The sequence below is a fragment of the Gallinula chloropus genome (assembly GCF_964237585.1).
Source record: "Gallinula chloropus genome assembly, chromosome: 1".
NCBI classification, from domain to species: Eukaryota; Metazoa; Chordata; class Aves; order Gruiformes; family Rallidae; genus Gallinula; species Gallinula chloropus.
In genome coordinates, this window is record NC_140085.1 from 80,312,336 (window position 1) to 80,326,756 (window position 14,421).

The 14,421-nt window shown below is 44.5% G+C and overlaps 1 protein-coding gene across 5 annotated transcripts in view; it reads right to left on the reverse strand.

Annotated features, from left to right (window-relative positions):
• Positions 1–9,045, reverse strand: part of CALD1 (caldesmon 1) — a 191,889-nt gene extending 182,844 nt beyond the window's left edge. For all 5 annotated transcript variants that reach the window (XM_084262079.1, XM_084262078.1, XM_084262076.1 and 2 more), the window contains exon 1: positions 8,970–9,045. The gene's annotated coding sequence lies outside the window, so the exon portion shown is untranslated. The remainder of the gene's footprint in view (positions 1–8,969) is intronic.
• Between the last annotated feature and the right edge of the window lie 5,376 nt (positions 9,046–14,421).

Consider the following 14,421-nt stretch of genomic DNA (forward strand, 5'->3'; position numbering starts at 1 on the left):
CACAAATACCAAACTTGGCCACAAATCACTCAGATGTTGGGAAAGCAGGGAGAAAATTACTCCGAAACATGCATCATTTACACTTTCCTCTTTTGGATAAAAAAAAAAAAAAAAAAACAGTCTGAGGAAGACTGAAAATGGTAAAACTCAAAAAAATAAATGTGTTTTTCAACCATCCAATTGAATGCAATAAGTACTATACCCTTATTTTTCAACGACTTTTTCCAGATGCTCGTTAAGTTGATATAATGTAAAGTTTGTCACAATCGAAATACTGAACGAAGAAACATGAAGGTGATCAGATACATAGTTATTTTGGTCTCCGAATTGGCTAACCACAGTCCTTCTAAGAGCTAGTAAACAGAACTATTCACATCCATTACTATTGCATTACCCAACTGCCACAGACTGACAGTGCTTCTTTTGATCGCATTAGGGTGGGTTCCTCAGTGGGCATGCCTTAGCATGACTCCATGATAACAGTCAAATGACATCTCCCCAGAAGTACTGCCATCCAGAGATGAAAAGCGGCAACATCTCAAAGCAGGCCTAATTTACATCCTCTCTCTCTTTGACTTAAAAGATCTTGACCTTTCAGATGCCATTAAGGGAGCTGGTTTCACCTTTAGCAAAATAACGACTGAAAAACAACTAAACCCACCTACCTCTCATTGAAGAGAGGTATCAGACATCAAGGAGTTCTGAACAAAAAGGTCAGTCTGTTATCACCCCATGGCAGGTCACCTGCAAGAAACTCTGCTTTCCTGACAAGGGCAAAAATTCATACTGCCAGTTATACTCACTGAAAATTCTAGAGGCACCAAGAGGAATGTATCAGAGTTGTGGTCCTCCCTGGGAGATCCAATGACATTTTGGAGGAGCAGAAGACTGGCTTCAAACCCATCCAACCTGTGCTGTGGCTGACTACATTGTCTATTTTAACTCTGTTAGATTATATGGCCTTACAACGTAAGTAACTGGATGGTGTGCAATGAGGCACGTAGTCAGGGCAATCAGACTGATCAATCAGCCCTTCCAGCTACAAAGATGTAGGTTACCATCAAAATTACATAGGAGTAGGATGCCAGGCATAATCTGTAAATGTACCAATATGACACAAACCTCACGTTTCAAAGGCACTCAATGTAACACACAACCAAACAATAAAAACTCCAGAAAACCTCCAGCAAGGAGAGAAGCCTGTGTAGCTCCATTGCTGCAGTAACTTAACTGTCTTCTCCTAGGCAAATAAAACGCAGCTAGACTTTACCCCCACAATTTTGATGGCAGAGAGAATACTGATCCTAATCAAAATAAACTCAAAAGCAAGAATGTAAATACAACTCTGCTCCAATGGCTTCGTGTCTTAAAGTCATATGTGTGAGGTTTTCACTGCAGACAGTGATGTGCTGGAAGAAAAATCCCTGAAGGATCTGTGGAGCACTGGGGACCCCTTCTGCAACTCCCATCCAAAGCAGATTGCTCCCTTTCTCCCGCAAAACTCATCCTATCAATACATATATTTACTATTTGCTTCACTCCTGTGGGCCCTTTCCCATCACTATGTCCACAACACTAGCATTTTATCATCATTTTTGTTAAAGTTAGTGCTTTATACCTGAAGAGAATAGGATTTTGTCTGCTAACCCTAGCCTTTAGCCATACAAATCCACAATAGGTGCCCTGAAGACAGAGGAGCTAGGCTTGCATATACCAGTAGAGGAAAAGTCATTTTCTTGTTTGGATTATATAGGGGGAAGGAGAGGAAATAGGCTGGTGTGTCTGGTTTTATGGGGGAGGGTTAAGTGGCAGACCAAACTGACTGCAGTTTACAGGGATCTAAATAAAGGAACAAAAAAGTAGTTACAGAGCTTTTAACACCCAGCAGAGAAAACTGCAAGCAACCAGTGAGCAGAAGTTTCTCCTTTTCCTTTTTATTGTCATAAAGCACTGCTCCTTGATTGCGCACTGTGTCCAGTGAATAAGCCATTTACTATTGTGGCTGGACTGAATGAAGCTCAGACCTTTCCCATATAAGGCAGGGCCTTTTAATCACCAGGGAGCAAACGAGCAGTGGAATTTTACTGGCTTTCTGGGTTTGCAGTGCCCTCTCTTGTATGAAATATCGTTTCCCAGTTAATGCTTGTTACTGGGATTTTGACCCAATTTCCTGCTGCCATCATCTTTTAGGGGATGTATAGAAAGCCAAACAAAAAGAGTCAGCATCTGATAGCAAGCAGCCCACACGAATTCTGAGGAACTCGAGGAAGCCCAACAGATTTGTACTGAGAAAACTGAGATCAGACCAAACATATTTTCAAACTAACAATATAGTTTACATCACTGTACAGCTGTTGAAAGCAAGACCGGATTGAGACCAACTGATGCCCAGGGTAAAACTTCTCCTCGTTCTCACCCATGCAGTAGAGAATAGACAATCAGTGTTTTAAGTCACTGGGAGGGCAGTAGGCAACTTATCAGCTGGACTGTTTTTGTTAGAGTAATATACTTATAGCCAGAGAAATGCTTGACTATGTATCCTCTGGATTGCCTAAAACACTCATTTGTATTTACAGCAATTAAAATGCTGCACTTCAGTCCTTAGAACCCAAGTTTTGTTTGAAGTGGCAAAACAACAGCTGCGGTTTATCAGACATCTGAATGAAACCCCTCATTTTCATAGCAAGGGTGTGGCTCTGTACAGGGCTAAGATGTTCCCAAAGCCATAAAACAAGGTCTCTGCTCTCTGAGGACCCAGGGGTGCAGCACTCCAAAGCCTCCCATGAAGGATGCCGACTAGAGGCATCCTGCAGCACCAACAGGTTAAGCTATGCAGGTAAAAAGACCTGATCAAACTCTTCCTCAGATCTCAGAACTACCTCAACCCCCTCCCAAAATCTAGGAATTTCTTTTCCAAACCTGAGAGCTTTAACTATGTTAGAGCAAAGCCAAATTCTTTCCGAGCTCAACAGCTTTTGAAATTTATGAAAACAGATTATCATTAGGAAGATGCAAACAGAAAGTCCATAGCCTTTGCTCTATCTGCAGCTGATCCCAGAAGATGTAGCAGAAATTATCCTCAGAACAACTACAGGCATTAGAAATGATCTGGGCCCTCTGAAAAGGTGAATAATAAAAAAGGTCCTGCGTTTGCTTCTCAGATAAGAGATTTTACTGGGGTGAACACTGTGGCTCAAAAAAAAATAGTTAAAGGGAAGGGAGGAGGACCATTTGAGCATTAGGGAGCTCCCTGTCAACAAAAAGAATGAGGTGGGAAAAGGGTAGTAACACGCCCCATGGCAGTCACAGAAAGACAACAGGAACATCAAAGCTTTGCAAGTAAGAAACAAACAAGGGCCTGATCACAGCCTACTTCACTTGGGCAGAGCTCTCTGAAGATGACTTGAATCCAACTGGCACAAGTCTGCAGGACCAAACCTTGACTGCTGAAGGAGCACGGGAACTGCTTCCCCTGTGCTTGCTCGGCAAGGGTTCATCCAGCCCCACGCAGCTTCTCCCTAGCCAGAGCCAGCTGCTTCGGAGAAGGACAAAGCAAGCTGCCAGCAGATCCCAGGACCTTTGTTTACAGAACTGTCATGGGTTCAGGCTCCCTTAGCAATCTGATGAATCACGAACACTAGTTCTCCCTCACAGCAAGTTACTTGACTTTTAAAAGCGCACACAGCAATCTCTGTGCCACTTACATCCCCACGTACTCGAGGGGAGAACGAGAGGGTCAGCGCAGAGCGATGGATGTGCACGCACACTCATGCACATCTGTGCAATGAGGTTGTCTTCCTTCGTGTAGCAATATTCCCCCTTTCATATTTGTTGGTCTACAGAGTCACTGTTCCAAAGAGATTCAAAACCAGAGCGTTTACAGCAAAACTATCTCCACAAATCTATTTATAACTCTTCTATGAGCTAAATTCCAAAGATTTTTTTTGCCATTTAAGGACATAAACCAGAAAATGTGCAAACGGGTGGGTTCCACTTTGCTTCACACTCTCCACAGCGAGTGTCAAGGGAAATGCTCTTTATTTCTATTCTGTACACAAGAGGGTGTGGAAACATGTAATGTTGTTTCCATCGCCTGAAATCTTTCCCTAATATTCTCCCCACTGCAGCCTGGCCAGGCCCCAGGATTTACAATTTCAAATGCTCTCATCAACACCAAACCAGTCAAGCAAATAAGGTTCAGCAGCTTGCTGAACCTCAGGCTGCCTGCTCTCTTCACAGCTCAAAGCATTGTGGCGGATCTGCAAATAAAAGCTATTACCCCACGTTTCTGGTACAAGCACAACTCCACAGGAAGGCTCTATCTCAGATGCAGTGAGCACAGTTAAACCTGCAAGCATCCAAGAAATTCGCCCCAGACATATCAGCATAGTGTCACTACTGACCCTGGCCCATCATCTACCTCATTTGCTGGGCTTCAGCGGTTTTATACACACAATCTAGAAGTTACTTCCTAGTAGAATATGAATCTGCATGAACAAATGGGGGGGGGGGGGGGGGGGGGGGGAGGAAGGAGTGTATGTTCTTGCTGAGACATCAGTCAAAAATAAGGTTTTAGCCAGTGCTTAAACTTGGCATTTTGGCATTAGAAATTCTTTATAAAGGGTAATGAATTAAGCTCCAGCAGCCCCAAGGGCTAAATAAAAACAGGCATGGATTATCCCTTACTTGAAGATATAGAAACAGACACACAGCCATTAAGTGACTCAGCAGGTATTTATGACCACAGAAAAAATTCAAAGCCAAGATTAGACCAAGCAGTTTAAGATACAGCTGCCTTTTTCCTTCCTCTCATCCCCTTGCTTCCTCCACCATTTGCTCCTGCCCCAGCCAGAAGCCAGCAGGACAGTCCCTGCAAGCACTTCTTCCCAGCTTCATCCCGAAGTCCAATAAACACAGCTATAGGCAGGATCGTCTGATCAGGAGGTGCCCCTATGCTTCATGGACAGTTTTCCTCCTTTTCCAAGGGGCAGATGCAAGGGGCCCAGAGGAAGAAAGAGGCATCAGTCAGTGGCAGTGGGTACCGATTGCAGGCAGAGGAGGTGGGTGCCCAAACTCAGAGCCCACCTGTCTTGCTGCCAGGGAGCCCAGCAGGCCTGGGCACTGCAGCTGGATGCACAGCAGCTGCTGCAAGACACAGCAGCAGCCTGGAGTTTTGCAAGTGAGAAAATGCAGAAGGCTGCATTCCTCACAGGGGCAGCTAATGATTCTTGGGGAAAGGAGCACGGTAGGGACCACACTGCTGAATGCTGGTTATCAGCTTGGCAGCCAGGCTGCCAGCCCCACACTGTTTATCAGCACGGAGCAAGTTTCGAAGGAAAGAAGCACTCTCTTAGGCATGGTGTAAGCCATGCAGCTAGCATACCAGGGCTAGCAGCTCAAAAACAGTGTTGCATGCTCTAACTTTTTTGGTTAATCAAACCCCTATCAGGAAAAGTAGGACTCCCCTCCAGCCCAGGGATGGGAGGGATCCCAAATTACAGTGTGCTGAGAGTCATTCCCCCGCTGAGCTAGCTGAACTGTACAAAAGCATCAGGAAAGGCAAAAAGAAATTGTTACATAGTTCGACTGTCCCATGACCTCAGTGTTTCATCCAGAAAGGTCAGATCTAATCTGTTCTTCAAGTGCCTCCGAGTCAAATTTCAGCCTTAGCCAAATCCTCAACAAACCATTCCGAGGCATGCAACAGCTACAGCTTCCCAGCAAGGACCAGCACCCACGGGGTAAGCTCCAACACATAGGAAAGTGACTTGCTTCCAAGTACAGCTGCCCCCAAAATCCACTCTCACCAGGTCACAGGGCTTTAAACCACCCAGGTGGCATTACGAACAAAACCACCAAACCGGCCCCCGCACATACACGTTTCGGAAAGGCGAGAGCTCTGGTAAGGAAGCAGCTTTCTCATTACAAGCTGCCAGGGGGTAGTTACTGGGGAGAGACAATTTTTAAAGAATGAAAACTTGCTTTGAAGATAGACTCCCACTCATTGCAGTCACAGGCCTGTGTGCCTCAGGCTTTGTACACCTGGAGCCCAATCCTCCAAACTCCCCATAAAGCTCCTCTCAAGTGCAACAAAAGCTTCACAGGATTGTCCTTCCCATTCTGCCCGATTACCTTTTTTGGTGCTTTCTCCAGATGCCCAGGACAGTCTGGACAAGCACTGCAGACAGATAGCTAGTGCTGCTCTCTTGGCCCTCTCTTTCCTAGGCATATATGGTTTCCTGGCCCTCTTCGTTCACACACAGCAACCAGACGTACCGAGTTGTACCCTTGGCAGACAGGCATTAATAACTCCACCAACCTTTCAAATAGACTGAAACTCAGGCAGCCAACAGAACAGGGCCCATGGAAGCAACCACTGAGAATTCAGGGTATTTTAAAGTCACAGGGCTTTCAAAACTTGTTTGTCCTGCAGGAAGGAAATCCTGCAGACTCTCACTTTTCTCCAATGGAAAGATCACCCCCACCAGCAGGGCCACTCTGGCTGCATGCAGGGAAGGGTGAAACAAGGAGGACTTCTAGCCAGGCTCTTGACAGACCCTGCCCGGCATGTTTCTCTTCGTATGACAGAAGCTACCTCCCAGCAGGCAGCAGAAAAGCTTTGCTCTATCTTGCTAGCCTCACCACCTAGCACACTATGCCTTAACCCTGCACAGATCAGGATGGATGTTGGGCAGCATGCCTCCAGGCCATGGTGTGGCCCCATGAAGGAGACTGCGGTAAAAGAAACCTTCTCATCTTAATGCACTTTAACTTCCCCTCTGATGCCAGCCAGAGGAACTTACCTTTCCTTTCAAATCACCTAGCTTTCAGTGTCGTTATTGCACTGTGTGTCAGTGTTGGGCAAGAAGCAAAAGCACAAGGAAAGAAAGTTATCCCTTTCTCAGGCTGCTCCGTGTCAGAAAAACACTGGGAGCGCATGAAGTAGCAATTGTGGAAAATCCTTAATTCTCCTAATGAATGCTTACATCACTCACTGTCAAATCGTATTCAGAGTACACAGGGCTCCCCTTGCATCAGATCCTGCGTCCATTAATGATGGTATTGATTTCACCAAGACTAATCCTGTGAATGAAGGCTGTGGAATTGATCCTCTCATCATTGCACGCTACAACAAAGAGGCGTTTTCAGGAAATACAAATTATTTCGTTTTAGTCTCTTGCTCATGGGCATTTTATCTCTCTTTCTCCCTGCCACCATGATTTAGACTTAACATTAACACGTGCAGGTTTTATTGAATAAAATACTTGCCTACCAAAAAAGCTTCCAAAAGAGGCAGACCTATACTTTATTCAAATATATTGAAAACAAGTTCAGCCCCACTTTACCTTAAAGGCAATTTAATTAAGTGAATAGACAGCTTCCTTGAATGTATGTAATTTATGTTTAAACAGCATTTCATTGGTTTTGGTAAATGTACTTTTAGGGTCCCATCCTGTCCCCCAATGGAAGGAGAAAAAGTGATGATATTTGTCTGCAGATGCATGTGCTCAGAGAACCTACTGCTACATTTAATGAGACTGAGAAAGAATGGAAGCAGAGTCCCAGGGTTCTTTGATGGCAAATCATACAAGCAGAGTCATTCACAGTATGGTATCTAAAATAGACAAAATATAAGAAATACACAGTTCTCACAAAAGAAACACCCTGCCTCCTTATTTTCTTTGAGCTGCTGCCAAAGAGGGAATGTGTTATTTTCACAAATTATTCTCCTGTATGTCGCCTTTTAGCGGGTGAAGCCTTCTTCGCTAGGCAAACTTGCATAAAAACTGCACACTCTGAAAAGAAATATTCCTCTGAAAACAAATACTCCATAAAAAAAGCAATTTTAAAACAGTTATTTTGCCCATTGTTTCAAACCATATATGATATATGAGAAAACCCAATTCTATCGCTGCAGGTCTGGCCAGAGGTTAGTAGTTTGAAGATGGATGCTCAGGAGCAGCAGACATTGCCCAGCTAGCCACATCCCTCCCTCCAGTTTCCCCAGCTCTTTCTCTGAGAAAATTCCCTGCTATGCAGAACAGCATAGCTACCAGCAACCACCCTTGCACATTGCTTTCAAACTGCCCGAGCACGTCAAAGGAGCTGGGAAGGAGAGCCTGCTTGCAGAGTCTCCCCAGCAGCGCTCCGACTGACACACACACACAGACCCAGACTTGTAAAGAGCTCCAGTCCCTCCCCAGTGCATTTTTGGGGTTCTTTTTTCCCCCCCTTCTAACAGGAAAGGCAACTTCACAAGAAACATTCTGGCAAGACGCTGCCATGCATGTTGGAGGCTGAAGACAAAACCAGACACCATCTATTGTCAGCGATACTTCTATGAACGGCTGCCATGACGGACATCTGCTTCAGCAAGCATCAGATCGGTTACGTTAACCAGAGCTTTACTGTATCTGTATCAGTTCCACAGGAGGCTGCCTTCACAGTCAGGCTGCCCTGAAAGCCCAGGTATTAGGTTGCAAAATAAAAAGCAATTCACCAGCCATTACCACACTAAGAACTTTTTCACTGCGATTCTTAAAAAAAAAAAATAAAATAAACGAAAAAAATAAAGAAAAGAGAAGGACAGATAGGTTCTTGCTCTGCTAACAAGCCTGCTGCAGGATCTCACACACAGAGGGACCGGCACAGATCCTGCCCTGCACCCAGAGCCTTGCCCCCACACCTCCACGTTAGGGTCCGCTGGGGTGGGAAGAGCATGCACCCCCCTCCACCCACCCGGCACAGATATCTCCCTCCGTTCACTGCAAACATCTGGGAAAGGGGGAGGTGGGGGAGTATTGTAGAGGGGGGAGCACAGGGAAACGAGGGGAGGAAAAACAGTATCCGCTGCTTTCGTTCAATTTTCACAACTCATTAGGTTTTTGCATGCTGCTTAATCTCTAGCCATAATGCAACCGCGCTCAGACCAGCTCACTCCCAAACAAATACACATCTTAAGCCCTTACCTCCGCGGCTGAAAAGTTTTCAACTAGTAGGAAGGAAATGAATAACTGGCTGCTTGGGCAGGAGCACAGCAAGAAAGGCACACCAGCAGCCTCACACACAGCCCTATTCAATAAAACTACAGCTTTTCCTTGGCCCCTCCCAAAAGTCAATGCTAAGTGAATACATATCCCTTATGTTTACAATTGGCAGGCAGCAGTATGCATTGTCCTCAATTTATTCTAATAGGCAGCCAATGACTACGCACAAGCCAAGGTGGGTTCAGCCTGCCTGCAGAGATGCCTGTCATTCCCTAGGCATGCTCAGGAAGCCACTCATCAGAAAACCAAGACCTAAAAAGCTCCGAAAATTCGTGCAAGCTGCCAAAACTGTCTTGCTACATGCCCTTTTTTGGTTATCCTTCGCAGGGCCTCTGAAAGTAAATCCTCTGTCAGGAACAATCATAAGAAATGTTAATCTTGGAGAAAGAGGCTGTCTTGTTGAACACAAATGGAGCTTAAAAAAGGAAATACACTGAATGGAAAGGGACACAGTAAACATATTTACTTTTTGCACCAGTTTAAAAAAAAAATCAAATAAATAATTTCACCACAGCTAAAGTTCATTGTCTTTTTTTTTTTTTTTAAACGAGGACCACATGTAAAAGGGAACACAGAAGCACTCTGCTGCGCAAGCTGGATTCTGCAGAAGGGGAGACACACCACACCAGCGGGAAAGGCACTGGGAAGATGAGTTGGCAGGCTTCACAGCCCGTTTCCATTTGGAACGGTACAACAGAAGTTACACACAGAATACCCGTGTTCTGAAAAATAACTTCTAAAGGGATTCAGAATTTTGACTATGATCCTTAGCAAGTTGGACTACTTGGATAAACAGGTTTAGTTTATAAGTATGCAGCTACATCTAGACATTAAATCTGCTTCATTTGCTGTGAGGGCAGCCCTACACATATATATTATGACCAATATTTTTCACTGTTTTTCAACACCATAAAGCTTAGATTAATTTATCATCTTTGTTTTGCTTAAGTGATCGCACACTACTGATAACTTTCCAAATTATTTGGGCAGCTTAAAAAAAATGAAAGAACAGGTGCAAACTGATGCTGGAAACAAAATAATTAAGAAAGTGTAAAAGTAGTATATTAATGGTATAGCTTAGGAAAACAGCACAGTACATCAATCCTAACACTCGCAGGTACCAGCCAATACGCAAGGCTGGAGGAGAACTGCTGACTGCTGTGAGGGGACAGAATTCCAGACCAGGAGATACTCTGCAGATTCATATTTGACAATAATATACACAAAACCAGTTAGGGGGAAAATATGTGTTAGATGACCTTGCAGCTGAATGGGCTAAACTATTTTAATGCCTTTCTGGGTCTTTTTTCCTGGTTGCTGGGCCCCACGGATTTAGTCACATGTGCAATGCAAGAAGGATTCAGTCTACAGACAGTAAACTAATCTTTATAACATTAAAAAATAAGTCTAATCCATGCAGATTTACAGCAAGCAGACATAATTATTCTAGTGTCATTTTAAACTTCACAGATTGCAAGCAGAAAAGTGGCATCGGGTTCTGTAAGGTATCTTTTTCTTTATTATAGCAACCCTTTTGAAACTTCATTTAATGCTAGATGTCTCAAATCATGTGGCTGTGCTGGTTTTAAATATTAAAATACATACATCATATGTGTAACTTTGTTTTGCAGAATTTACTAGACAAGGTAGGAAAAAATCCTTGTTCTCAGCCATTCCATTAACTATAAAAATTAACCTCTGTATCCATGACCATATAAAAGAGGTAGTGACATAATTTAGAAAGAAATGACAAATCTCTAACAAAACTTACCATTCCCCGGATTTTCAGAATATAAAACATTGATGAATCCAAGCTGATGAGTAAACAGGATTAAGAGATCGTCTTAAAGCAGAAAAACTGAATGTTAGGAGTACCCTCAGGTTCTTGTTCCAGCCTATCTACTCTGCTCTCATGAGATTCCATCTGAAATGCTGTGTCCAGTTCTGGAGTCCCCAACATAAGGAGGACACAGAACTGTTAGAACAGACCCAGAGGAGGGCTATGAAGATGACTGGAGGGCTGGAGCAGCTCTCCTATGAAGACAGGCTGAGAGAGTTTGGGTGGTTCAGCCTTGAAGAGAAGGCTCCAGGGAGATCTTGTAGTACCCTTCCAGTATCTGAAGGGGCGTACAAGGAAGCTGGAAAGGGACTTTATAGAGGGGTATGTAGTGATAGGACGAGGCGGAATGGTTTTAAACTGGAAAGGGGTAGATTTAGATTGGATATTATGAAAAACTTCTTCACTACAAGGGTGGTGAGGCACTGGAACAGGTTGCCCAGGGAGATGGTAGATGCCCCCTCCCTGGAGGTGTTCCAGGCCAGGTTGTATAGGGCCTTGAGAAGCCTGGTCTAGTGAAAGGTGTCCCTGCCCATGGCAGGGAGGGAGGGGTTTGGGGAATTTGATAATCCCTGCCAGCTTTAACCATTCTATGTTTCTATGAACCCATCAACCGCTGCAATTTCAACATCCATTGCAACAGGGAACTAGCAAGTATACACTGCCTAAAGCTGAAAGCACCTGGGCTTTTTGAGCAACTTACCATGAGATTGATGCTCCCTTGTCAAAGCATCCCAAACCCTTTGTGTTCTAAGTCACTTTTCCATTAAAAAAAGACCATCTGAAAAAAAGACCAATTTTACTTTGGGAAATTATATCATGAAAAGTAAAGTTTGCATCCTTCTTGCTGAGCTGAATTTGACTTAGAGAAACCTTTGAATTTCATGACTTGAAGATTCAAAAACAATGAACCAACACAGACACCATAGTTTTCCTGGAGACATTACTGGAAACTTGACCTATGAAGAATGCAGAGTTAAATCTCTAGTGGGTGCCCCTTTGCATCCTGTGACTAGGATCTGCTTTTAAATACATAATATGCCTAAATCCATGATAGTAGGAATTTAGAGAATATCATGGTAGTCCTTGCTCTCATCACTAGCATTGTCACTGTCTCCACAGCTTCCTGTCCTCTCCACTTTAACAGTCACAGACTCTGTGTCATAGCACGGACCTAAAACCTCTTTGGGAGCTGAATAAACCAACTCCTGGTTTATGATTTCATGCATAAAACATAGGAAAAAAAATAGCCTATGCAGAAATTAAACCCCCGAAGCAAGGACAATTTTAGTACCAATACCTTATCATGGTAAGCAGGGGCCCTGCAAGTGCTCATAGCTGAGCTCTTGAGCTCAGTAACTCAGGGCAAGGGTGGGACTGCTTGTGATAAGAACCAAAGCGCTTGTATGTGCTTGAGCCGTTGGAGCATTCTTGGAGGCCTAGGCCTGCGGCCATTCCCTCAGACCAATCATGTCAGAGGTACCTGGAAATCTCTGTCGAGACGGTGGCTCTCGCAGGTTTATCAATTTTTCCTACAAAATGTACAACATAAAGCTGAGGTAAGTCTGTGGTCTAGAAAGTACACTATAAATCATCCCACGGGAGGCAGGTCTGGCTGCTGTGTGTAGCCACTCTGAAGGACTTGCATTTTGGTACCGCAAAGCCCTCAAGCCTCAGCAGGCCATAGTGACCAAAGGGGCCACTCAGATTATTGCCATTCCAGTTCTCCAAGTGCCTTCTCCCCACAGCACCTGCAACAGCAGAGTTGTTCTCCCTGTCTGGAAAAGTCTTTGGGGTGTTTGGGGAGGAATTATCTTTGATTTTCAAAATGAAGTAGCTTTTTATTACTGAGCTTCCTGAAATTATTTATCTTTCCTCTAATTGACGTGGTGCATGAGGCCATTTCCAAGAAACGCTCCCACCACTGTCACTGCAATTTCTTCAGATGCCATTTCAGAAACAAAGAGAAAATATATTCCCCACTCCCTGCACATTCCCACAATACAACAAGATGCATACAAAGCATCAAATACACCATGGGAAAGGCCATTCTTTCCATCTTTACCTAACCAATTTGGTTGTTGCCTCACATCTTAAGCGTCTAATTTTTTGATGGTCTGTGCAGCTACCAGTGGGTCAAACTGTCCTAGTGCTCACTGAATAAAGATAGAAATCTTTAGAAAGGAGCTCCTGTCCTGTAAACTAGCATAGGATGTTTGGGAGAACAAAGCTCTGCCTAGGAGAGTCACAGTAGGGAGGTCCACACTAGGAGTAACCAACCCATTTCCCCTAGTGCAGGTGGACACAGAGGACAGCTGGCATGGGTCACAGACACAAGAGGTTCTAATCCTGTCAGCAGCAGGGGTCAGTATCCATTGAGTCCTGGCAACCACAGCTGCAGCCGAGCATCCCTGTCACTCCAGCAAATGCTCTCAGGCCTGACTGGTAGCAATTTGTCACAATTGGGTTGCCCTCATAGCACTATTCACAGCTATACAATGCAACCACTTATTATAAATAATAGTCTGTTATTCTCTGCCTCTGAGCAGGAGAGAAAGAGAGAAGGGAGCTTTAACACTTCCAGTAACAAAATATATCCTCAGAGGGTCACATGGCTGTATGTGGCAGGGTAAGACCCTGGGTGCTACCCTGTAAACCCTCTAGAGAGCTAACCGAGGACTCCTTTCCCTGGCAACATTAAACAAACCTCTCCTGCTCCTTAGTGTATACTGGAGCATTCAACAGTGTTGAGGATCTCCAAGCACCCCTGAAATACCAGTCACAACTCAGTCATTCTTCACTTTAAGCCCCTCCAGAATATAAGTGCTCCATAGAGCATCATGATCAAACATGAGGGAAACTGTTGAGATTACACAAGATGTCCAGGATAACAAGCCTGTTGGAGAAAATCCTGTTATATGTGCCAGCATACCTGAGACTTGGGTCAGATGGGGAACATACCCAGAGAACAGTCAGCACTAGGAGTAGCTGAGGAGATGGGATGCCAACTTACACTCACTGCTCTCTGTACCCTGGTCAGACAGAGTAATAGGTAGGGGTACCCTCTCCACCAGACTTTGCTTTTTTCCTCCCTTGGTACAATAGAGCAGCAGGCAGGAAGTGTGCTCTGTGCCCTGGGCTAGCTCACACCTCCCCTCTCGCTCCGGGCCAGAGTGGAAAGCATGGTTTGTCTCTGCGGTTTCTCATACGCCCTCATAACATAAAGGGAGCACAGTGAGGGTTCCTTCTGCCCCAGCAGACGATTTCTAAATGATGCCATGGCTATGTCATTTCCACAGCTCATCTGAAGTCAGTCTAATCTTATATAGAGGGGATACAGCCCAGATGGCAGTGCTCACAGCTGTGCATGTCTGACATGAAGGTGAGTAAGCTTAGATTTGTGAGCAAGCCACCCAACTGCCAGATGTGTCTGGGGGTTTGCTTCAAAGTGCATGAGGAAGAAGCCCACACACCATAAGCAGATTTGGTCATCCTTATGATTACCTCCTGGGCACAGACAAGCTGCTTCTATGTTAG